At 40.4% G+C, this 24,158-nt stretch overlaps 1 protein-coding gene across 4 annotated transcripts in view; it reads right to left on the bottom strand.

Annotated features, from left to right (window-relative positions):
- Positions 1–24,158, bottom strand: part of LOC105482661 (solute carrier family 44 member 5) — a 531,652-nt gene that overhangs the window by 460,753 nt on the left and 46,741 nt on the right. The window contains exon 1 of one of the 4 annotated variants that reach the window (XM_071091038.1): positions 57–161. The exons of the other annotated variants lie outside the window; for them this stretch is intronic. The gene's annotated coding sequence lies outside the window, so the exon portion shown is untranslated. Of the gene's footprint in view, positions 1–56; positions 162–24,158 lie in introns of those variants that run through there. 4 annotated transcript variants of the gene reach the window in all.

Raw genomic sequence — 24,158 nt, 5'->3', positions numbered from 1 at the left:
AAACCAATATGAAACCTATTTAAAAATGTATAACACAAGAGAAGGATAGCACTTACTCTACAAGTCAGAATTCGACATAATCCCCAGCCTGAAGGAGCTCAAGAGTTGAGCAAATCGAATTAATGATACAAATTACAAGACTTCTAAAATACAAAAAAAGAAGATAAAGAGATTAAAAAGATAGAAGATACGATAATGAATACAGAAAACAGTCATATTTCTAACCTTTTGAACCTGTAAATAACAGAAAACTCTAAAGGACAAAGGAAAATAAAGTAAGCAAAGGTAATAATCAATGATACCTAAAAGAAAACCTTTCCAACTTAAGAAGTTATTTGATCCCAGAGTTGAGATATTCCTACATGTAAGGAAAAATTAATAAATATATTATGATGACTTTTAAAGCTCAAAAGTAAAGAAAGACTCTTAAAAAACTTCTAGACAACACAAAATGAAATTACATATAACAGAATGAAAGGGAATTTGCCTTCTTTTTTGCAATTCTAATGCTAGAAACAATATAATTAAAACTAGGTCTAAATCTCCCATAAAAAACTAAAGTTATTTTGTTTTTATATTTGATAATTATATAAATATGCTTAATAATGTTTTGAAAATTTTAATGGCTTAAAGTAGAATTTAAAATAGACTGTCCCAATTTCTAGATCACTGGAGAAGGTGGGTAAACCAATCTCTATATAGGAGAAAACAATACAGAATGGGGAGGAAGAAGAGTGTACTGAACAATTCAGAAAAGATAGCTGCCATTATACTCTTTCTGACAAAGAGTAAGATACAAACCATACCCTCAGCCCTCTTCAGAGAGGCTTCTTGTGACTATACTTTGAAATTCATGACCTGATTATCCCAATAATAGGGACAGTTGTGTCTTACTGGAGTTTTAAATGCCAGACATATGGTGAGGAATTGTATTAAAATGTATCTGGGATTTGTTTTAATTGGGTATGGTAAGACATGCACACACAGAAACAGAAATGACCGTCATGAAGAAAGAAGTTTATACTCACACATCCTCAGAAACTGCACATCACATAGGGAAGCACCAAGGTCACTCAGGAGACAAAGGCATAAGGGGAAAGCATGGACCAAAGCCTTTCCTATGGTTTTTGCAAGAAGGAATGAGTAAGGTAAGGTAGGCAGATTTAGGAGAGGTTAGTTTGAATAACTTAGTGGACTCTGGGGCATAGGAATTCTCCCACTGCCTGGAACCTGCTCCTGGGGTGATCTTAGGGCAGGGGATGGGGCTTAACCTGTGGGAGCTCCATGAAAGAAGCAGTCGGTGTGCGTGGACTCTGGATTTACTCATTTTCTCATAAAAACAGTATCACAGGAGAGTCATTTGCTAGCTCTAGAAATTAGCTAACCATAGGAGAAGCAGTCTTTTCAAAATTAGCAAGACCCTCAGATGTCAAAACATCATAAAATACAGAAAATAGAAAAATGCTAATATATGCATCCAGGAGTTACAGAAGCAGAGCAACTCACTGAGAGAAACCAGTAAGCAAAATTCATAAATAAACAGATGCCATGAGGAAATAGAACCATAAAAAAAGCAGAAAATCATAAAACTATAAGTTCTCTGAGAACAGTAATTGCCTCCATCTTATTCACAGTTAAATATATCCAGCAACTTTGACATTGTTTTAATAAATGTATTGAATTAATGACTGGATCACTCACTTTAAAAATCAAACAATACTACAGAAAACAAGGGCAAAGAGAATTGATAGTGATGAGTGCAGTAGAAAGAGACTGAGAGTCACTTAGAAAGGGCAAAGTTCTCAAGCACAGAAACAGACGTTAGCTGCTGAAAGGACAATAAGAAAAGCTGGTCTCAAACAAAGCTGTATTCTGATTCAGCATTGAAGTTTTCTGAAGTGGCTGTAGAGGAACTGAAACTATTTCTTTTTATTTTCACATGGATTCTTAAAATAATTATTATTAATAATACCTATTATGCACTAATGGAAGACTAACCATAACCTTACATCATACAGAAAGTTCCAACTTGGAGGACGTAGAGCAACATGTCCTTCTAGAAACCTCCAGTGATCATTTACACCACAGCAACACCAAACTGACCAACTATCCACCCAAAAAAGCACCTTCATAAGAACCAAAATCAGGTGAACAATCATAGTACCTGTTTTTTGTTTCTTTGTTTGCCATGCAAACCAACAACCTGCAGTAGTACCTGCTTTTAACATGTCAGAAAAGAGGCACTGAAAAAGGTAGGTAGAAAATACAGGCTTGAATTGTCTATACCACCCCTCCCCCATCCCCTGGAGTTAGCCACATGTCACAGAGAGAAAACTCTGTGTACTTGGGGGAGGGAAAGCACAGTGATTGTGAGACTTTGCATTGGAATTCAGTGCTGCACTGTCACAGTGGAAAGCAACAAGGGGCAAAACTCAACCTGGGCCCACAGAGAAAGCATTTAAATCATCCCTAGCCAGAGGTGAATTATCCATCCCAACAGTAAGAACCTGAGATCCAGAAGAGTCGCACCACCATGGGCTAAAGTGCTCTGGGGTCCTAAATAAATTTGAAAAACAGTCTAGTCCACAAAGACAGCAATTCCTGGGCACATCCTGGTCCTGTGCTGGTCTTGGAGTCAGTATACTTGAAGTGCATGCGACCTAGTGAGACAGCAACCAGGGCAGCCAAAGGAGTGATTGCATGACCCCTCCTCCAAATCCAGGCAGCACCAATTGCAGCTCTGGGAGAGATTCATTTTCTCTGCTTGAGAAGAGAAGAGAGTAAAGAGAATTTTGTCTTATAACTTGATACCAGCTCAGCCACAGTAGAATAGGGCACCAGGCAGAATCCTGAGGCACCCATTCTAGGCCCTAGCTCCAGGATGACATTTATAGACATACCCTGGGCCAGAAGGAAATTCATTGCCTTGAAGGGAAGGCCTCAGTCCTGGCAAGATTAATAACCAGCTGACTAAAGAGCCCTTGAGCCCTGACTAGTCAGCGGTAGCTAAGTAGTACTCACCATGGGCCTTGGATAAGACTCAGAGCTCTGCTGGCATCAGGTGTGCCTCGGCACATTCCTAGCTACGGTGGTTTTGCGAAAATACTTCTGCTTAAGGAAAGGACAAGGAAGAGTAATGGGACTTCGTCTTATAGCTTGGATACCAGCTCAGCCACAGTGGGGTAGAGCACCAAGTGGGCTCTTGAGGTCTCTGATTCCAGGACTTAGATCCTGGATGGCTTTTCTAAACCTGCCCTGCACCAAAGGGGAGCCTACTGCCCTGAAGGGAGACATTGAAGAGGTCTTGGGCCTTGAGTGAATATTGGCAAGCTGTACTTGCTGTTGGTATTTGCTAGGTTGTACTTGCTGTGGGTCTGGGACAGTGGTGACCGCAAGGAAAACTCTGCTTGAGGAAAGGGGAGGAAAGACTGGGACTTTCTTTTGTGGCTTGGGTTCCAGCTGAGTGTAGTAGAATAGAGCACCAGGTAGATTCCAAAGGTTTCTGACTTCAGACCCTAGCTCCCAGACAGCATCACTGGACCTACTAGGGGAAGGGGGAAACTCACTGCCCTGAAGGGATAGACACAAGCCTGACTAGATTCTCCACATGCTAACTGAAGAGCCCTTAGGCCTTGAGTGAACTTAGGTGGTAGCTAGGGAATGGTCACAGTGGGCTTTGGGCAAGACCCAGTGCTGTGCTGGCTTTGGGCCTGACCCAATACAGTCGCAGTGCTGGCGACCACAAGAGTGCTTGTGCCATCCTTCCCCAAGCTCCTAGGAGCTCAGAACAGAGCGACTCTGCTTGTTTGGGGAAAGATAAAGGAGGAGAACAAGAGTCTGCCTGGTAATCCAGGGAATTCTCCTGGATCTTACCTAAGATCACCAGGGTAGTACCTCTATGAGTCTGCAAAAGCCATTGTTTTACTGAGCTTGGGGTCTTCTAATGCAGATACGGCACCAAAGATTTTTATCACAACACTTAATTCCCTTTGAATACCTGGAAAGCCTTCTGAAGCAGGACAGGTACAAACAGACTGCAAAGACTACAATAAATACCTAACTCTTTAATGCCCAGACACCAATGAACATCCAAAAGCATGAAAGCCAGCAAAACATGACCTCACCAAACAAAGTAAAGAAGACACCAGGGACCAATCCCAGAGAGACAGAGATATATGACCTTTCAGACAGAGAATTCAAAAGAGCTGTTTTGAGGAAGGTCAAAGATATTCAAGATAATACAGAGAAGGAATTCAGATTCCTATCAGAAAAATTTAGCAAAGAGATTGGAATAATTTAAAAGAATCAAGTAGAAATTCTAGAGCCAAAAAATGCAATTGACTACTGAAGAATGAATCAGAGTCTCTTAACAGCAGAACTGATCAAGCAGAAAAAAGAATTAGTGAGCTTGAAGATAAGCTATTTGAAAATACACAGAGGAGACAAAAGAAAAAAAGAATTTTATTTTTTTTTTTTGAGATGGAATTTTGCTCTTGTCACCCTGGCTGGAGTGCAATGGCACGATCTCAGCTCACTGCAACCTATGCCTCCCAGGTTCAAGCGATTCTCCTGCCTCAGTCTCCTAAGTAGCTGGAATTACAGGCACCTGCCACCATGTCCAGCTAATTTTTGTATTTTTAGTAGAGACAGGGTTGCACCATGTTAGTAAGACTGGTCTCGAACTCCTGAGCTCAGGTGATCACCCCACCTCGGCCTCCCCCTGTGCTGGGATTACAGGCATGAGCCACCTCGCCCAGCCAGAAAAAATAATTTTAAAAAATGAAGTGCAGCTACAGGATCTTGAAAATAGATTCAAAAGGGCAAAACTAAGAGTTACTGGCCTTAAAGAGGAGATAGAGAAAGGGATAGGAGTAGAAAGTTTATTCAATTTTAATTTTCTGCATATGGCTAGCCAGTTCTCCCAGCACCATTTATTAAATAGAGAATCCATTCCCCATTGCTTGTTTTTGTCAGGTTTGTCGATTATCAGATGGTTATAGATGAGCAGTCTTATCTCTGAGTTCTCTATTCTGTTTCATTGATCTATGTGTCTGTTTTTGTACCAGTACCATGCTCTTTGGTTACTGTAGCCTTGTAGTAGTTTGAAGTCAGGTAGCATGATGCCTTCAGCTTTGTTCTTTTTGCTTAGGATTCTGTCTTGGCTACACAGGCTCTTTTCTGGTTTCATATGAATTTTAAAATATTTTTTTCTAATTCTGTGAAGAGTATCAACAGTGGTTTAATAGGAATAGCATTAAATCTATAAATTACTTTGGAAAGTATGGCCACTTTCATGATACTGATTCTTCTTATCCATGAGTATGGGATGCTTTTTCATTTGTTTGTTGCAGGGGCCTTTGAAAACAGTATGCTGAGAATAGATAGAGCTCAAGGACAGTATCTCCAATTGAACTTTTAATGAACTCCCATAGGCGCCAAGAAGGCGGGCAGATAAGGAAGAGCATAGAAACAAGGAACTGAGTAGAAGGTTACATGTGGGAAAAGAAAGTTTGTTTTGCATTGCATTCTTTCTGCTGACATGGGGTTTATAGAGTATAAATAAAGTGAGGCGGAGGCTCTGAGTGCGGCTGCCATGTTCTCTGTGTGTCTTTGTCTTTTGTGTGTTCTTTCATTCTCCACCACCCCCGGCACGGACCCCAACAAGTGGCGCAGCGAGCAGGGTCAGCACGGGTGAGTAGGGGAGAACAAGAAGGGGAACCCCCTAGGGGCGGGTAAGGCCCGGATATTGTTAAGGGGAACCTTCTTAAGCTTTCATTATGGGAATTCCATCTCTCTGGCCTCAGAATATTTACGGCTGTTTCAAGGACTGTTGCTGTCTATAGGAGTAGAAGTGAAAGAAAAAGACTTTGAAGTGATTGTTTGCCCATGTTGAACAACATTGTTACTGGTTTCAGTATCAGACTAAAGTGCAGCTGAATCACAGAGAATGGTTACAGGTAGTAAAAACTCTGCTTAGAGCTCTCCAGTTAGGGGATATTATGCCTCTAAAATTGTGGACCTTGTGTGACTCTATCACTCAGACATTAGAGTTACTTGAGACTGATTCAGAGTGTGGTAATGTAGCCACAGGAGGAAAGGTATCTGAGGATTTGGAAAAATAAATAAATAAATCTGATATGGAGCCCATTTGTGCCAGGATAACAGAGGATGGGGGGGGTAGCAAAAGGGGGAGAAGAGAAAAAGCCAGCTCTTCCTTCTTCTAAGGGAAATTCTGACATGCAGTGTATTATGGAAATGCTTCAACAAATATTACAGATATATTCTTCTAATTCACCTTTGCGAGCTTTCCCTGTTTCTTTTCCTTCTGCCCTGTTAAAAGAGGATTTTCCAGAGCCTCCAACCCCCTGGCTTCCTTATCTTTACCTTTGTTTGGCAAAGTTGAAGCCCTGTTCACATCAGACATACTTTAAATTTATACTAAACACCTGTTTAATATGTCAAAACCAGTGTATATGTATATCTTGTTGTTTGTTAAAATATTATGAGTATTTCAATAGTCAATAAATAAGCACATTAATATTAACTAATAATATTAATATAGTATTAATAACCCCAGCTAGGAAATTATGTTATAGGGGTGCATAGGTTCCACCAATTTACACTCCAAACAGAAGTTGAGTATTCGAGCTGCTTAACACATTAACTACCTCTTGATATTTTCTGTGTTTTTAAATTTTAACCATTGTATTGTGTATGTAATGATTCTCAATTTGGTATTAATATACATATTTCCTAGTGAGTAATGATGTTAGACATATAGGTTTATTGTCATTTCTTTGTTCTGCTACTTTTGGTTGGGTTATTTGCCTTTTCTTATTAATATGTTGAGATTCTTTATATTTGGGGATATGAGTATTATTATATATTATATATACTTTTAATTAAAAAAAAATTTATGGAGCTGGATCTGTTTCCAATTATTTGTGCTTCTTTTGCTCCTAATGCTCAGTTTTCAAATGGTGGCAATAATGTCCAATTTAATGCCTTACAAATTAAATTTTTAAAAAGAAATGAAAGCTGCCATTTCTAACTATGGACCTCAATCTCCTTTTATCCTTGGTCTTCTTGATATTTTTCATCAGAAAATTTGATAATTCCTATAGACTGGAAGACTTTGGGGAAGGCTTTTCTTGATCGTTCTCAGTGGTTACAATTGCACAGCTGGTAAATAAACAAGGCACATGTATAGGCTAGGAAAAATGTTATGTGTTATCCCCCTGGACCCACTGAGAAACAACCCACAGGCTTGGGGCCCCAACAATTACAATACAAGTCTACTACAATATTCAGTGAGCAATGGCCTACAACATTAAGGAATAAATTCAAGTCCTCCTTAAGGATCCCACACCTTACCCCGTTTCTCAGCTTTATGCGGCAACTAAGCAGAGCGCTGCTGCTGACTTAGCTATTACTCAGCCTTATACTTTGTCTCCTAATAGAGGAGTATATAAATTAGCTATTAGAGTGTGTGGCCCTTTGCCAAAAGGACATGTAGGACTTTTGTTAGGTCAAAACAACAGTGCTATACGGAAGTTAATGATGATTCCAGAAATCATTGATCTTGATGTTACTAATAAAATTCTTATTATGGTACAAGTTCACAATTTATATGCCTAGAGGCAGGGGAACGTATTCTCAATAGGGAGGGTTTGGTAGCACAGAAAAGACTGTTTTTTGGGAAACTTTAGTTTCTAATCAAAAGCCCTTATGTTCATTGCATATTAATGGAATGGTTTTTAAAGGGTTAATTGATATGGGGTGAATATGTCTATTATTTGTTTAAATTAGTGGCCTATACAATGGAAAAAAAGGCAAGTTTCAGTTATACTCACTGGCTTGGGTGCTACTTCTGTGGTTTATCAAGACGTAGAACCTTTAACCTGTGTCGGTCCTAAAGGTCAACAAGGTCAAGTTTTTTTATATTATTCCTATCAATATTAATCTTTGGGGACAAAATCTTTCATAACAATTTGGTGCTTTTTTAAACATTCTTCATATTTTCTCAACTATCAAAAATATGATGTTCAAAATGGGCTACAATCCTTTAAACTCATAGCCACTGTTCACCAGCCTCAAGTTTTATAATTAAAGTGTAAAACGACCACTCCTCTTTAGGTGAAACAGTGGCCATTATCTAAAGAAATACTTAGGACTTTAAAAGAGTAAGTCAAAAAACAAATGGCCGAGAGGAATCTAAAGCCACGTACTTCTGCATGGAATTCCCGTCTTTGTCTTGTTCTTAAAACTATAAATATTTACATTCAACCTAGGGAAAGTTTACAGCCTGGTCTTCCTAATCCTGCCCTTATCCCACAAAGTTAAAAATTAATGGTCATAGATCTCAAAAATTGTTTTTTCTCTATTCCATTACAACCTCAAGATTGTAAAAAGTTTGCCTTTATTATTCCTAAACATAATAATGGACAACCTATTCAAAAATATCAGCAGAAGCTTCTTCTCCAGGGTATACTTAATAGCCCTACTATATGTCAAAAATTTGTACATAGGACTTTAAATCCTGTAAACAATCAATTTCTAACTGTGTTAATTTATCATTGTATGGATCTTCTCTGTCCCTGTTTTTAATAATTTTCAGCCACTTTCTCGATATCAATGGAAAGTTTTACCTCAAGGTATGTTAAATAGCCCTACCTTGTGTCAAGAATTTGTCCATAAGGCCTTGGATCCTGTTCGAAAGCGTCATCCTTCTGTTCTTTTATATCATTATATGGATGACATTCTTCTTGCTGCACCCACCAGAGAAAAGCAGCAAGATGCTTTTGTATCATTACAAACTCAGCTTTCTTTCTACTCACTTAATATTGCCACAGAAAAAAATTAACTGGATTTTCCTATTCAATATTTAGGTTATACCTTGGGGGCACAAAATATTCGACCCCAAAAAATTCAAATTCAACGTGATCATTTAAAAACATTACATGATTTTCAAAAGCTTCTAGGAGACATTAATTGGATGCGTCCTGTTTTAAGAATACCAACATATCAGTTATAACATCTTTTTTTTATTCTAGAAGGAGACAGTCACTTGGACAACTCATGCCATTTAACTCCTTTGGCTTTACAGGAACTCCAGCTTGTTGAAGAGCAACTTCAAAAGGCCCTTCCTTTTGTTTATTTCATACTTTACCTTCTCCCACAGGAATGATTCATCAAACTAATCGACCACTAAAATGGATCTTTTTGTCCAATAAAATATCTAAACGCTTGGCTACTTATATCGATCGTTTAGCTGAACTGATCATCAAAGGACGACATCACTGTCGACAACTTTGGGGAGGAGATTCTTCCTTAATTATCTCTCAATTCACTCATAGTCAGATCACTTATCTTCTTGCAACTTCTGATTCTTGGCAAGTTGCTTGCACTTCCTTTGTTGGACAATTTTCTACCTAATATCCTAAGTCTCCGATCTTTTCATTTTTTAGGCAACATTCTGTGTTGCCTTTCTCACCAATTTCTGTATTTCCTGTTCAAGGTCCTACCTTTTTTACTGATGCTAGTAGCAATAATAAGGCTGGATATTGGAGTGTTCATCAATCTCGAGTTACAGTTTATCCTTATCCCTCGGTGCAACAGGGAGAACTGTTTGCTATTCTCATGGTCTTACTTGATTTCCCTACTACTAGTTGTAACATTGTTAGTGATTCTCAATACGCCGTTTATGTTACTTCTTATATTTCTCAGGCCACTTTACCTCTTTGTGCTACTTCTTCTCTTCAAAAACTCTTTTCCTTGTTATCTTCTACTTTGAGCCAACGTCGAGCTCCTTTATTCATCACTCATCTTCATTCTCATTCTCAACTTCCTGGACCATTAGTTCATGGTAATACTCAGATTGATTCGCTTTTAATAGGCCACCTACATGCTGCAGAACAAAAATATACTCTACATCACACTAATAGTTCTGGCCTTCAACGACGGTTTCATTTAACTTATAAACAAACTCGTTCTTATTCGAGCTTGTCCTTCCTGTGCTCCTTTGAGCATTCCATCCTTCCATCCTGGGTTTAATCCATGAGATGTCCCTTCTTTTGGACAATTAAAGTATGTTCATCATACCATTGATACCTTTTCTCATTTTCAATGGGCCACTCCGTTGCCATCTGAGAAAGCTGATTCTGTTATTACACATCTCTTAGCTTGTTTTGCCATCATGGGCATTCCTCTTATACTTAAAACTAATAATGCCCCTGCCTATGTCTCTCATAAATTACAAGTTTTCTTACAACAATACAATATTCAACATATCATCGGTATCCCGGGCAACAGTCAAGGTCAAGCCATCATTGAGCGCGCAAATTTAACTTTAAAAACTTAACTATTAAAACAAAACAAAAAGGGGGGAATGAGCCCCCCAGAAACCAGATTTTGAAACCAGATTTTGAAGGTTCTTTTTACCTTAATTTTTTTGAATCAATGGAGACAATTGCAAGATTCTGCTGCTGTAACCCATCTTTCCTCACCTCCCTCGGTGATAGTCCCTGCTGACAGTTTAAAGGTTTGGTATCCTAATGAAGAAGGTAAGTATGTTCAAGGGCAAGTTCTAAAACAGGGACGGGGCTATGCTCTTGTCCTTACAGGGAGCGGACCTGAGTGGTTTCCTACAAGATGATTGAAACCCTGTTGAAAAGAAAACTGGATTCAGCATGCATTTCTTCCTTTGTTGGATATGCCTCGGCGGGGGACTTATTTCTCTTAGTGAGGCTTTGTATGAATATTGGACTTATATTCCCTTTCCGCCCTTGTATCAGGGAGTCGCCTGGGGGGAGGCGGAAATTAAGGTTTTCACCAATGACACTACTTGGATGCCGTCCCCCTATTTAGACAAGGACAATATAGAACGGGAAACGGGAAGCATAAACAACACATATCAATTTGGAGTGGAAGGAGTTCCAATATGTATGGGAAATAGTTCTCATTGTCTCCGAAGATCGCATGAAGCCTGGGCTGTTCACTATAATCATAGTCATGTGGCTGCTAAAACTGTTATTATTGTAACTAGAAGCTTTTAATATAATCATACTGTATATAGTAATAAAACTATTCCTAGTTCTTTACTTTTTTATCCTATTCTAGAGGTTTCTCCTAATATTGAGGTGCTGGAGTGACAACAATGTTGGGGAACTAAACCCCGGATTGTATTAGAATACAATGGAATGTAAATAACTGATTGGAGTGTGCACGGTGATTTTCAAATAAAATTTAGTCACATACCTTTGAAATGACACTGGGTAAATAAAAGTATTGCCGCTAACAGTAATGAAACCTTGGTATGGCGTGAAGGAGGCCTGAAGTACAGAGTCATCTTTGGAAGTTGTTAGCTGCAGGCGATGCCATTAGCACTTTTGTGGGGAATATGTCCCTTAATCTTTCTAACGCAACTAACTCCTTTCATATTCAGTTATATCGAAATACCTCCTGATATATTATTGCTTGTGTCCGTAAGCCCTACCTATTATTAGCAGGGAATTTGACATGGGATAATGATATGGGGATTGTTAATTGTACAGATATGTGTACATTTTTGTCTTGCCTCAATCATTCCTGGTGGCACAACTTTACTGAGGATATTTATATCCTCAGGGCTCGTAAGGAAATTTGGCTACCTGTTAACCTTACGCGACCGTGGGGGGCATCACCTCTTGAAACTTATATTTGGACTTCTCTCCAGCGAACCCGCCGTGCCCTTGGACTTATAATTGCCTCGGTGATGAGTCTTGTTGCCATCGCCTCCACTGCGACCGTAGCAGGACTCACTCTTCATCAAAGCATACAAAATGCTAAATTTGTGCAGCAATGGCATGAACAATCTCACCGTTTATGGCTTCAACAATGAAACATTGACTCTCAACTTGCTGAAAGATTGGACAACATGGAGCAAGCATTGACATGGCTTGAAGATCAGCTTACTGTACTCAGTACTCGGATGACATTACAATGTGATTGGAACTCCACTCAATTTTGTGTAATGCCTGTACCTTTTAACATCTCTCAAAATTGGACTGTAATCCGAAAATTATTAGTAGGCCATAAAAATATTAGTTTGGACATCCAAGAGCTCACTCAGAACATTTCCGAAGCATTTCGACAACAATTACATGTGTTGTCTGGAACCGTAACCCTGCAAGAGCTGGGTCAGTGCCTTGCTGCCTTTAACCCATGGACCCAGATGAAAACATGGATTTCTACAATCTCCGGAAGTATATTGTTTTGGGCACTCGAATTGGGTCTACTTCTTTTGGTAATCCGATGCTCCCTCCGTCGCCTCCAAAAACAAAAGAAAACACGGGAACCAATATAGGCTACCTTTTTAGGATTGAGGCAAAACAAAACAAAAAGGGGGAAATGCAGGGGACTTTGAAAACAGTATGCTGAGAATAGATAGAGCTCAAGGACAGTATCTCCAATTGAACTTTTAATGAACTCCCATAGGCGCCAAGAAGGCGGGCAGATAAGGAAGAGCATAGAAACAAGGAACTGAGTAGAAGGTTACATGTGGGAAAAGAAAGTTTGTTTTGCATTGCATTCTTTCTGCTGACATGGGGTTTATAGAGTATAAATAAAGTGAGGCGGAGGCTCTGAGTGCGGCCGCCATGTTCTCTGTGTGTCTTTGTCTTTTGTGTGTTCTTTCATTCTCCACCACCCCTGGCACGGACCCCAACAGTTTGTGTCTTCTCTGATTTCCTTTAGCAGTGGTTCACAGTTCTTCTTGAACAGGTCCTTTACTTCCCTCATTAGCTGTATTCCTAGTATATATTCTCTTTGTAGCAACTGTGAATAGGAGTTTTTTTTCAAGATTTGGCTCTCTGCTCATCTGTTGTTGGGGTATAGGAATACTTGTGCTTTTTGCACATTGATTTTGTATGCTGAGACTTTGTTGAAGTTGCTTATCAGCTTAAGAAGCTTTTGGACTGAGACGACCACTCCCTTACACCTTATACAAAAATTAACTCAAGATGGATTAAAGACTTAAATGTAAAACCAAAAACTTATAGTTAAAATTCCAGAAGAATATCTAGGTAATACCATTCAGGACATAGCCCTTGGCAAAGATTTCATGACAAAAACAACAAAAGCAACTGCAACAAAAGCCAAAATTGACAAATGAGATCTAATTAAACTAAAGAAATTCTACAGAGCAAAAGAAACTATCATCAGAGTGAACAGACTACCTACAGAATGAGAGAAAAATTTTGCAATCTATCCATCTAACAAAGGTCTAATATCCAGAATCTACAAGGAACTTAAACAAATTTACAAGAAAAAACAAACAACCCCATTAAAAGTGGGCAAAGAACATGAACAGATGCTTTTCAAAAGAAGACATACATGTGGCTAACAAATATATGAGAAAAAGCTCAACATCACTGATCATTAGAAAAATGCAATTCAAAACTGCAATGAGATATCATCTCATGCCAGTCAGAATGGCAATTATTAAACAGTCAAGAAACAACATATGTTGGCAAGGCTGCAGAGAAATATAAATGCTTTTACATTGTTGGTGGGAATGTAAATTAGTTCAACTATTCTAGAAGACAGTGTGGTAATTCCTGAAAGAACTAGAGCTGGAAATACCATTTGATGCAGCAATCCCATTACTGGCTATATACCCAATGGAATAGAAATGTTTCTATTATAAAGATACATGCACACGTATGTTCATTGCAGCACTATTCACAATCACAAAGACACAGAATGAACCCAAATGCCCATCAATGATAGACTGGATAAAGAAAATGTGGTACATATAGACCACGAAATACTACGCAGATGCAGCCATAAAAAGGAACAAGATCATGTCCTTTGCAGTGACATGGATGGAAGCCATTATTCTCAGCAAACGAATGCAGGAACAGAAAACCAAACACCACATGTTCTCACTTATAAGTGGGAGCTGAACATGGAAACATAGGGTGGAGAATAACACACACTGGGGCTTGTCAGGAAAAAATATTGGAAGGGGGAGCATCAGCAAAAATGTCTAATGCATACTGGGCTTTATACTTAGGTGATAGGTTGATAGGTGCAGCAAATCACCATGGCACACATTTACTTATGTAACAAACCTGCACTTCCTGCACATATACACTGGAACTTAAAATTTTATTCAAAGGGATAATAACAGAGAACTTCCCAAACCTAGAGGAAGATATCAATATCCAAGTACAAGAAGGCTGTAGAACACCAAGCAGATTCAACCAAAAGAAGAGTACCTAAAGACATTTAATAATCAAACTCTCAAAGGTCAAGGAAAAAGAAAGGATTCTAAAAGCAAGAGAAAAGAAACAAGTAATATACAATGGAGTTCCAGTATTTCTGGCAGCAGACTTTTCAGTGGAAGCCTTACAGGCCAGGAGAGAGCAGTATGACATATTTAAAGTGCTGGGAAAAAAAAAGTTAATCCTAGAACATTATATCTGGTGAACATGAAGGAGAATTAAAGACTTTCCCAGCTAAACATAAGCTGAGGGATTTCATCAACACCTAAAAGAAATACTAAAGAGAGTTCTTCAATCTGAAAGAAAATGACATTAATGAGCAATAAAAAATCATCTAAAGATACAAAACTCACTGGTAATGGTAAGTACAGAAAAAAAAAACACTAAATATTATAACACTGTAATTGTGATATGTAAACTACTTGAGTAGAAGGGCTAAAAGTTTAACCTATCAAAAATAATAACTACAAAAACTTTTCAAGACATAGATAGTATAATAAGATATAAATGGAAACAACAAAAAGTGTTGAGTTTTTGTTTTCTCCTTGCCTGTTTATGAATTTGTTTATGCAATCAGTGATAAGTTGTTATCAGTTTAAAATGATGGCTTATATTATTTGCAAGCCTCATGGTAACCTCAAATTAAGAAACATAAAACCGATATACAAAGAATTTAATAAAGCAATATGTTAAAACATATCACCAGATAAAAACACCTTCACTGAAAGGAAGACAAGAAGGAAAGGAAGAAGAAAGAGAATACCACAAAACAACTGGAAAACTAATAACAAAATGGCAGGAGTAAGTCCTTAATTACCAATAATAACTGCAAATGGAACAAATGCTCCAATCAAAAAACATAGAGTGACTAAATGCATAAAAAAAAGGATTCACTGCAATCATCTGTTACCTATAAGAAACACATTTCACCTATAAAGATATACATAGATTGAAAATAAAGGGATGGAAAAAGATATTCCATGCAAACAGGAAACAAAAAGGAGCAGAAGCAGCCATACTTATAGAAGACAAAATTTATGTACTAGTTTGTTCTCATGCTTCTAATAAAGACATATGTGAGACTGGGAAATTTATAAAGGAAAGGTTTAATAGACTCAGTTCCACATGGCTGGGAAGACCTCACAATTATGGTGGAAGAAAAAGGAAAAGCAAAGGTACATCTTACATGGTGGCAGGCAAGAGAGAAGTGTAGAGGAACACCCATTTATAAAACCATCAGATCTCCTGAGACTTATTCATTATCATGAGAACATTAGGGGGGAAAATGCCCCTGTGATTCAGTTATCTCCACCTGGCCCCACCCTTGACACGTGGGGATTATTACAATTCAAAGTGAGATTTGGTTGGGGACATGGAGCCAAACCATATTAGTGCATCCTTGGCCCCTCCAAAATCTCATGTACTCACATTTCAAAACCAGTTATGCCTTCCCAACAGTCTCCCAAAGTTTTAACTCATTTCAGTATGAACTCAAAAGTCCAAAGTCTCAACTGAAACAAGGTAAGTTCCTTCCACCTAGGAGCCCATGACATCAAAGCAAGTTAGTTACTTCCTAGATACAATGGGGATGCTAGCATTAGGTAAATATACCCATTTCAAATTGGAGAAATTGGACAAAATAAAGGAGCTACAGGCCCCATGCAAGTCTGAAATCCAGCAGTGTATTCAAATCTTAAAGCTCCAAAATGATCTCCTTTAACTTCATGTCTCACATCCATGTCACACTGATGTTAACAGGTGGGTTCCCATGGTCTTGGGCAGCTCCACCTCTGTGGCTCTGCAGAATACAGCCCCACTCCTGGCTGCTTTCACAGGCTGGTGTTGAGTGTCTGCCGCTTTTCCAGATGCATGGTGCAAGCTGTCGGTAGTTCTACCCTTCTGGAGTCTGAAGGATGGTGGTCCTCTTCTGACAACTCCACTAGGCAGTGCCCGAGTGGGGATTCTGTGTAGGGCTCTGACCCCACATTTCACTTCCACACTGACCTAGAAGAGGTTCTCCATGAGAGCTCCGCCCCTGCAGCAAACCTCTGCCTAGACATCCAGGCATTTCCATACATCCTCTGAAATCTAGGCAGAGCTGCCCAAACCTCAATTCATGCACTGGCAGGCCCAACACCACATGTAAGCCACCAAGGCTTGGGGCTTGTACTCTCTGAAGCAATGGCCTAAGCTGTACTGTGGCCCCTTTTAGCCACAGCAGGGATGCAGGGCACCAAGTCCCAAGACTGCACAAAGCAGCAAAGCACTGGACCTAGTCCACAAAACCATTTTCCTTTTCCTAGGCCTCCCAGCTTGTGATAGGAGGGGCTGCTGTGAAGACCTCGGACATGCCCTAGTAACATTTTCCCCATTGTCTTGAAGATTAATATTTGGATCCTCATTACTTATGCAAATTTCTGCAGCTGGCTTGAATTTCTCCTCAGAAAATGGGTTTTTCTTTTATATTGAATAATCACGTTGCAAATTTTCTGAACTTTTCTGCTCTGCTTCCCTTTTAAGTATAAGTTTCAATTCCAACCCATAAATTTGTGAATACATAAAACTGAATGCTATTATGAGCACCTTTGCTCCAGTTCCCAAGAAGTTCCTCGTCTTCATCTGAGGCCACCTCAGCCTGGACTTCATGGTCCATGTCACTATCAGTATTTTGGTTAAAGACATTCAACAACTCTCTAGGAAGTTCGAAACTTTCCCACATCTTCCTGTCTGAGTCCTTCAAGTCTCTGGGAAGTTCCAAACTTTCCGACACTTTTGTGTCTTCTTCTGAGCCCTTCAAACTGTTCCAACATCTGTCTGTTACCCAGTTCCAAAGTTGTTTCCACATTTTTGGGTATCCTTATAGCAGCATTCCACTCTTCTGCAATACCAATTTACTCTATCAGTCCATTCTCACACAGCTAATAAAAACATACCTGAGACTGGGTACTTTACAAAGGAAAGAGGTTTAATTGACTCACAGTTCCACATGGCTGGGGAAGTCTCACCATGACGTACAATCATGGTGGAAGGGGAAGAAAACATGTTCTTTCCACATGGTAGCAGGAGAGGGAAGTGCTGAGTGAAGGCAGGGAGAAAGTCCCTTAAGAAACCATCAGATCTCATGAGAACCCACTCACTATCATGAAAACAGCATGAGGGTAACCACCCCCATAATTCAATTACCTCCCACCAGGTCCCTCCCATGACACATGGGGATTATGGGAACTACTGTTCAAGGTGAGATTTGGGTGGGGACACAGCCAAACCATATCAGAGGTGAACAAAATAATGCTTTTTGTAGCCACTTGCACACGTGTGTGTATATGAAGAATATTTCAGAGGGTGAGCAATGTCACAAAGAATAATAAAACAAGCAGAGAAGATGGAATATTAGGAGTAAGTGGGGAATGCTGAAAAATAAATATAGTCATGGAAGCCCTCTTTAATAATATGAGATTTTCACAGAGACCTAGATGAAGTAAGAGAATGAAACATTGCAGCATCTGGAAGTAGAGCCTGTTAGCAAAGGTCAGTAAGTACAGAAACCCTGAAGCAGAAGTGTATTTGGCCTTTTGAGAAACAGCAAGGAGGCCATAAATGATGGGAAGAAGCATAAGGAATGAGGTCAAAGAGGTAAGAAGGAGTCAGATATTGCAGGATCACAGAGATTATTGAAGGGACTTTGGTTTTGCTTTTAGTGAGGTGAGAAGTAATTCAAGAGTTTTCAGCAGAAGAGTGAAATGTATTATTTGCATAACTCTAGTGAAGTAGGAACTCAGGAAGTTGGAAGCTCTTACAACACATCCCTACAAGGGAAGAGAAGATAATTGCTAGGAGCAGGGATTGCTGTGGATAGCTACCATGTGGACAGATTCAGGATATATTTGGATAGTACAGTCAACAGGATTTGCTGAACGTGGATGTATTTGGACAATAGAGTAAACTGGATTTACTGATGTATGGATGGAGATATGAGAGGAAGGGAAGGGTCAAGGATGATTCTAAGGTTGTTTAACCTGAACAATGTGGTAAATACTAATGCTTTTTGACACAGGAATAATACAGAGTGGTCGCAGAAGAACAGAGAATTCCAGGCAGGAATTTTACATAACTAGCAAAAGGAAACTTTTGAAAGAGCTACATAAGCTAGGGACTGTAAAACAGGATGTGTGCCAACCTAAGACTGACTGGACCCAGACTGGGTCCAATCTGGTGCTAAATTTGACCTAGGTTTCACCTAGGACCTCATTATACACTCATTAACATACTAAATCACACACCTACCAGCACCATGACAGTTCCAGGAATACCCATATCTCCTATAAAAGTGAGTGGCTCCATAGTGCTGAAAAATCTTCAACTTTTTTCCAGCAATCTTTTTTTTTTTTTTCATACAGAGTCTCACTCTGTAACCCAGGCTGGAGTGCAGTGGCACCATCTCCACTCACTTCAACCTCCACCTCCTGGGTTCAAGCAATTCTCCTGCCTCAGCCTCCCAAGTACCTGGGATTACAGATGCCCGCCACCACACCTGGCTAATTTTTGTATTTTTAGTAGAGGCGGGGTTTCACCTCTACTAAAGTGGTGAAACTTTACTTGGCAAGGCTAGATTCAAACTCCTGACCTCAGGTGGTCCACCCACCTCAGCCTCCCAAAGTGCTGGGATTACAGGCATGAGCCACCACACCCAGCCTTTTCGAGAAATCTTTATGAATATTTCACCACTTAGATAAAGAAACCCATAAGGGTAGAAGCCTCAAATCTCATTGGATGTGAATCTCTCTCCAGGACACTCTCACTTCCCTTTCTTGTGTACTTTTTGCTTTGGAATAAATCTCTGTACTTTCACTATTTTCCAACTCTTCCTTGAATTCCTTCTTGCAGTCGTGTCAAGATCCTGCACACCAGCAGGAGTCGAGGTCCTATGGGCATTTGCGGACCTCCCCTAGCCTGTTAGTATCACCTTTATGGTCATCCAGCCAAGAGCCTTGTTGCCCCCATTTTAGGACCAGCAGCAGTTGTTAAGTCTCACTTTGACCTTAGTCAAAGTCTTCTCATTCCCTGAAGTTATTGCTAATTTCTTCCTTGTTCCTCAGAGCTGACTACAGCTTGAATCCCCTCAGTCACAGTGCCTCTGCTCTTTCTGGTTGGAGAGCAAACCTTGTTTGCCCTGATGAGTGACAAGTGGAGGTGGAAAGGTTTCAGCCTACACCAAGTAGTTCTGGGATGCCACAGTCTTTCCTGACAGGAGGCTAATGAAGGTGGTAGGGTAAAGTCTCGTACTGTGCAGTGCTTGGCTAGCCTCCTAGGAGCACTATAACTTTTCCCAAGAAGAGTCTTCCATTTTCCCAAGGAACCAGTTGTGGCAAGACACTGACCCCAGTTGGGAACTATTTTCTCTTTCCCAGCTTTCTTTAAACCTTGCTTTCGCAATTTTTCTCTTCTGTGCTCCTTCTTCATACTTCACTCAAAAGCTCAGTAAACTTTTTGGACACAGCAAGATAGGTCTCTTATATATTGCCCTCTGGAATGCCAAATCCAGGCCTTTGGTTCTTAAGAGGTCCTTTCGAGGTCCTTGTTTATTGGCCATGCTGAATCATCTCTATTCCCAAGTTTTACTTGATAATAAGTGTTCAGATAGATATTGCATGCTCACTGCTTTCAAATTAGGCCTGCAACTCATCCTTCTTGACTTCAAAAGCTCTCCTATTTTCAAAGCCTCGGGAGCTGTGAACACCTGAGCAATGCTAGGGCTCTGGGGAAACACCTGGATTTCAAGGCAGCCAGCAAAGGAAACAGGGACATTTGTCTCCCTGGAATGGCCATGGAGCTGGCAAACTGTAAGGGCCATACTCATGCACTCAGCATTTTGTAAAGGCCAGAACTGGTCCCTCTGTGAGGGAACCATACTGTTATTTCCTCCCCTCTTCCACTCTTTTTATGTCATATGAAGGGCAGGTCAAGGTATGGGTAACTCTCTTTTAGAAAATGTGGTGTAATGGCCAGAGAACAGGATCCTAAATTTTAATACGTCTTGCAATTAGACCTCTTTTGTAAATGCCAGGAGAAAAAGACTGAAATAGCATATGTATAGTCCTTCATGGCTTTTTATCAGAACTTTATCCTTCATGGGAATTGCCACCTTTGTGGCACCTTTGCTCATACTCCTTTGGGGGAATCAAATGGGAACCAGATATCCTAGATAGTTATCCTTTTGGGATATCCTTTTGGGAAATGAACCTCCCCAGAGCCTTTCTCAGCATTCTAACCCAGACCCAGCTCTGGTACTCTCAACACCTCCCTCTCAACCCAACTCCACCTTCGACTCCTCTGTCTTCTGCTAATTCCACCATCTCCATCCCCCAGACTCCCACTAGCCTACCTCCTTACCAACCTATACACCCTTCCATACCAAAGGAACAGAGTCCTGCCAGGGTCACCTACAGTGGTACTTCCTACCTTCGTGACCATTCTAAGTTATGCCCACTTAGGGAGGTGACCAACAGGGATGCTGGGACCATTTGGGTGCATGCACAATTTTCAATGTCTCAGTGTCTGATCTAGCACAATGTAGGCAAAGGTTGGGCCATTTTCAGAGGATTCAACTAAATTAATGGAGGAATCTCAGGCTCTCTCACTCTCATTTGAGTTAACTTGGAGAGCTATTCATATTACCTTGTCCATGTGTCACACCCCTCAAGGAAAAGCAGCATATTAGGGTGAAGACTCAGGCTTATGCTGATAACTTGTGGTATGGGGACTCAGCAGTACATTGTAGGGACCACATCTGTGCCTAATAATGACCCTAATTGGAACTACCAACAGGGCCAGACTGGTCTAAGAAAAAGAAATCATATGGTGACTTGTTTAGTGGAGAGAATTAAAAAAAAAAAAAAAGTATCACTAAACCTGTGAACTATGACAAAATAAAGGAAACAAGGAAAGGATGAAAACCCAGCTTTGTTCTAGAGGTGCCTCGTGGAGGTCCTGAGAAAGTATACTAATATTTACCCAAGTACTGATGCTGGCCAAATTTTACTAGCAACATACTTTATTAGCCAGTCAGCACCTGATATCAAGAGAAAACTGCAGAAATTGGCTTTGGGATTCCTAACGCATATTCATCAAGTACCTGATGTGGCCTTCAGGGTATTCAATAATAGAACAGGGCTGAAGAGGATGAAAGGACCTAGTGGTAACAGACGGTGGGATAGACAGCAGGCCCAAATGATAGCAGCTGCTGTAAGTGGTACCCTGCAACCTCAGGGTCACCCAGGGGGGCACTTCACCCATGGACCAAGCGGGCCTAACAGCAAACCTGCCGGCAAGGATTGCTGTTTCAAGCATGGGAAACCGAGACATTGGAGCAAGAACTGTTCCAGCCAGGGGAGCCCTACCCAGACCCTGTCCTCACTGCAAGTAGGAAGATCATTGGAAAAGGGATTGCCCTAAGCTCCTAAGGGAGAGGAGAATGCCCAATGCCAAATGACCATAACTGAGGACTGACAGGGCTCAGGGTTCCTGGCAGCTCCCACGAAAGGCCTGGTCATCACAATTGAGGAGCTCTTGATGTGGCAAGTATAAATATTAATTTACTGGCCAGGCAGTGGCTCATGTCTATAATCCCAGCACTTTGGGAGGCTGAGGTGGGCAGATCAGGTGAGGTCAGGAGTTCGAGACCAACCTGGCCAACACAGTGAAACCCCATCTCTACTAAAAATACAAAAATTAGCTGGGCATGTGGTGCACACTTATAATCCCAGCTACTTGGGAGGCTGAGGCAGGAGAATCACTTGAACCCAGGAGGCAGAGGTTGCAGTGAACTGAGATTGTGTCACTGCACTCCAGCCTGGGTGACAAGGCAAGACTCCATCTATAAATAATAATAATATATTTCTTAATTGACATGGGGGCCAGTTGCTCTGTCCTAAATGGCCACTGTAGGCTTCTATCCTCCAGAAGCTCCACTGTGTACTTTACCCTTGAACTGCAGGATAGAAAACTGTATGGTAACTCATGAGTTTCTAGTTATGTGAGAATGTCCTACTCCTATATTGAGATGGGACTTCCTAGCCATCCTTGAAGCCACTTTACATTTGTCAGGCCCTGAGGAGCCATTCTTACTGGCAATGCCTGGTTTTTCTAAGCCAGCCTAAAAAAAAAACTGATTTCTCACAAAATAAGATCTCAAGTAGACCCACAAGTATGTGTCTACTCAAATGGTCAGGGAAATAACAAAAGGCTTTATCTTCTAGCTGAACATAGACAAATATGCACAGTAGAACCCCATGGCAAAGCAACTCATGCTCAGTTAGTGATCATCTCATTAAAAGACAAAAATAATTTCCCATACAAGTGTCAATATCCCCTCAAACCAGAAGCCAAGCAAGGACTCCAATCTCTAATTGAGAAGTTTATAAAACATGGCCTCGTGGTTCTATGTCAGTCTCCTTGTAATACTCCTGTCTTCTCTGTTCAAAAATTAAATGAAGAATTTCATCTAGTTCAAGACTTATGAGCCATTAATGAGGCTGTAATTCCCTCACATCCTATGGTGCTAACCCTTATACCATACCTATCCAAATACTGAGAGACACCAATTGGTTTACTGTATTAGATCTTAAGAATGTTTTCTTTTGTATTCCTTTGCACCCTGACTCTCAGTATTTGCTTTTGAGTGGACTAATCCTGAAACTAGTATTACTCAGAAGTATACCTGGTGGTACTGCCTCAGAGCTTTAGGAACAGGCCTTACTAGTTTGAAAATGACTTGGCATGAGTATTAAGGAACCTGGAGCTAGAAAATGGAGCCATATTCCACTATGGGGATGACATCCTCGTATGAAGTCCCACCAAAGACGACTCAGATAAGAATCCCATTCAAGTCCTAAATTTCCTGGGAGAAAGAGGGTATCGGGTTTCTCCATCCAAGGCCCAGATTTCCAAACTGGAAGTAAAATATCTGGGGCATATCCCAAGCCTAGGAAACCAGATCTTGTCTGTTGAGTGAAAGGAGGCTGTCTTAAAGGGGTGACCTCCACAAATGAAGAAGCAACTCAGAACTTTTCTAGGCATGGCAGGATTATGCAGGACTTGGAACCCTCAGTATATGAGGCCCTAACAATGCCAGACCATGAACCACTCAATGGTCACTCAAATGGTCGCGGAAATAACAAGAAGCTTTATCTTGTAGCTGAAGAAAGAGGGGTTTGCACAGAAATAAACCATACCTGATGTTCTTATATTAATAATTCAGGATTAATTAAACTGCAAGTTTGAAAGATTTACCAACAGGCTACCTGGCTACATCATTTCAATAACCCCACCACTCAAACCATCTGAGACTCTGTCAAAGAATACCTACCAAGTGTGATCTGGTTCCTACATTTCCTGGGACCTTTAATAGCTACCTTATTACTACTAATCTATGGTCCTTGCTTGTTTAGCCTCTTTGTAAAGTTTGTGTCTTCTAGGTTGCAACAGTTCCATGTCGAAATATTGGTCATGCAAGGATTCCAACCAATTCCTGCCTCAGATTGAGACTTTCCTGATGACTCACCCCTGGAATCCTAAGACTAGGCAGCTGGAGACTCCCATTCCCTTTCCAGGCAGGGCCAACACCCCTAATCATCAGGAAGTAGATATAGAAGACTAACCTCCTCCTTCATCAACACTTAAGAATAAGGAATGGTGTTTTACTCCGTTCTCATACTGCTACAAAGATACTACTGGAGACTGGGTAATTTATAAAGAAAGGACGTTTAACTGACTCACAGTTCTGCATGACTGGTGAGGCCTCAGGAAACTTACAATCATGGCAGAAGGTGAAGGCGAAGCAAGGCATGTCTTACATGGTGGTAGGCAAGAGAGACAGAGGCAGGGAACTGTCAAATA

Source organism: Macaca nemestrina, chromosome 1 (assembly GCF_043159975.1).
Source record: "Macaca nemestrina isolate mMacNem1 chromosome 1, mMacNem.hap1, whole genome shotgun sequence".
NCBI classification, from domain to species: domain Eukaryota; kingdom Metazoa; phylum Chordata; class Mammalia; order Primates; family Cercopithecidae; genus Macaca; species Macaca nemestrina.
This window is presented reverse-complemented; position numbering and strand designations above follow the sequence as displayed.